General features: G+C 26.0%; 1 protein-coding gene across 1 annotated transcript in view; it reads right to left on the bottom strand.

Annotated features, from left to right (window-relative positions):
• The window catches only part of LOC101505385 (F-box/FBD/LRR-repeat protein At4g26340-like), a 4148-nt gene extending 3677 nt beyond the window's left edge, over positions 1-471 (bottom strand). The window contains exon 1 of the mRNA XM_004488628.4: positions 304-471. The gene's annotated coding sequence lies outside the window, so the exon portion shown is untranslated. The remainder of the gene's footprint in view (positions 1-303) is intronic.
• Between the last annotated feature and the right edge of the window lie 2188 nt (positions 472-2659).

Here is a 2659-nt window from a genome sequence, read left to right as displayed (position 1 = left end):
TTCAGCAGTATTTCATAATTACATCAATATTTAAATAATAAAAGTAAAATCATGAAACTAGTAAAAGTAATGGTATCAATTATCATTTAAAAAAGAACATAGAGCATTAGAATATTCAAAAAGAAAAATACAGATACGCATAGAAACAGTAACAATACTTCATTTTGATGGAAATAGATTCAAACATAAGAGATTATGACTTCATTTTCGTGGAATCAAAGAAAGAAACAGGGACAGGGAAGAAAGAAAGTAAGAAAAAAGAATGTAAGCAAGAAATAAAGGGAAATGGCGGTGACCTCTTACCTCAGAAAAGAGACGCGGCGCCGGAAATGGAAACTGGGGTAAACGGTGCCGGGAACGAGAACTTAATTAAACACGTGTGAAAACTGAACCTTCCAATTTTTTAAACCGTACCTTTTTAGATTCTTCCCCTGTTTAACAGGGGTAAAATACTTGAGTATAAACCTAAGAATGTTTTCTTTATTTCCTTTCTTTATATTTTCTTTCTTTCTTTGTCACGGACTCCACTTACTTATTAAAATAAATAAATGTTAGTTAAAAAAAGGTCTATTTACTACGGATTATTAAAAAAAAATTCAGAATTTAAATTTTGTTTTTTAAATATTTAAAAAAATTTGTTTGAAAAAAATGAACATTAATTGATATTGTAAAAGAATATTAAACTGACATCCAATCACATCTATCAAATCATCTAATTTTACTTCACTCGAATGATATTACATAAAATAAACAATTTTTATTAAATTTTACATTGACTGTATATATATATTGCATTTGAGTTGTTTTGTGTTTGTCAATTACAATAAAAATTATTTTAAAAAAACCAATAATAAAATATTATTTTTACAAGAAACTACTCAAATCAGTAAAATTATTTAAAATATATTTAAATTTTTTTCAAATTATGATTTTTTTTTCAAACATAGTAACAAACAGACATTAAATAATATAATGTTATTGGTGTAACTTATTAAGAAAAAGTTATTAATTGATGAAATAATTGAGTGTTTCTTGAATACTAATATTTAAAAATTACAAATTTGTTATGAAATAAATCAAAACTAGAGCACTATATTAGAATAGTAAGTAGAGACCAATGAGAAATAGAAAAGACCATATATTTTGTATTATACACTTAACAAGTGTGTCCTACATAATACAACATGAGTCTTATTTATAATACATATAGGTAAGTAAATAATCACGTTAAATACCACTAACAATTAGTAGATTCATCCAATAATAAGAGTAATAGGAATGTGGAAGGCTAACTAATGGGCATCTCCTAAGTTTTATATTTATAATGTCTTTTTTTTTTATATTCATCGAGAATATGTTTAATTAAAACTTTACTGAAAAAAAAAAAAACTCAATAGAAAATAATTTAGTGTATAAAAAAGAGTACAATATTCTTTTATGAAAATTGTATAATATATTATTTCTTCCCCTCAACCAAATAATCATCTTTGAGACGACAAAAACCAATTTTTTGTACTAATTATTCAAAAGTTTTACTTGAAAATTACTTTGTGAAAAGGTCTACAAGATTATCACATGAATGAATTTATTGAATGTTTATATCACCATTTTTCTGAAGATTATGAGTGAAAAAGAATTTTTGAGAAATGTGTTTTTGTTTACACAAAAAATGTGATTTGGTATATCTCGTTTAATGTACCCTTCCACAAGCCTCTTTTAGGACCCATTTGATGGATAGGATAAGAGACATAATATGAATAAGTTATTATATCATGTCTGAATCTAGAATTTGATGAACCAACAAAATATGATAAGTTAATATAAAATTCTATCGTATCTTGTCTTTTTAGTTGAACTTTTTATCTTGAATATGAGTTGAGTTAGAAACCAGCAAGATATGATAACAACAGTATTTTACCCAATTATCCTTATACAATATGATTTAAAATATAAATTGAAATATAATAAAATATAAATATAAAATATAATTTAAAATATAAAAATGTAAATCTAATAAAAAATAATAAATAAAATTTGATATTAAACTTAAAAATAAAATACTAATAATTAATTTAAAAAATGTATATTATAAGTAGTTACATGAGCATGGCTATAACCTTTACTAATATTCAATTCCATCTTAGATCACTCACAAAAATCAAACATCGTACTTAAGACTCTTTAGAGGAGTTAAGGAACCCACAATTGAGGAATAGAGTTCCTTCCTCAGTGTCGTTTGAAACAAAAATGAATCAAAGTCTAGCAGTTATTAGCCGATTTATCGGCTACTTTTAATTTAGATAACAAATTTGACATGTCCAATAGAACACTACAACCAACATTACTGAGAGGTTCAGTTCTCTAGGTCACAATCATAATTGGCTTATATATTTACGTCCTCGTAAAGGTTAGGTCAACAATGACCTAATGATCCACCAAAAATCTTAGAAATGCCATCTTTTGTGCTCCTCCTAATGAACCTGCTAATTCTTCTATTGAAACACATGAACAAACAATAGTAATGATGACGTCCTTCATTAGATAGCAGTTTGACATACGTATACATGTCATCATGTATCAAGTCTCTCAACAATTAACTGCCATTGTGGAACTCATGGTTTATAGCGTGGTTCAACAAGTCAGAGAATTGGAGGGAAAG

This window comes from Cicer arietinum, chromosome 1, assembly GCF_000331145.2.
Source record: "Cicer arietinum cultivar CDC Frontier isolate Library 1 chromosome 1, Cicar.CDCFrontier_v2.0, whole genome shotgun sequence".
Lineage (NCBI taxonomy): Eukaryota > Viridiplantae > Streptophyta > Magnoliopsida > Fabales > Fabaceae > Cicer > Cicer arietinum.
This window is presented reverse-complemented; position numbering and strand designations above follow the sequence as displayed.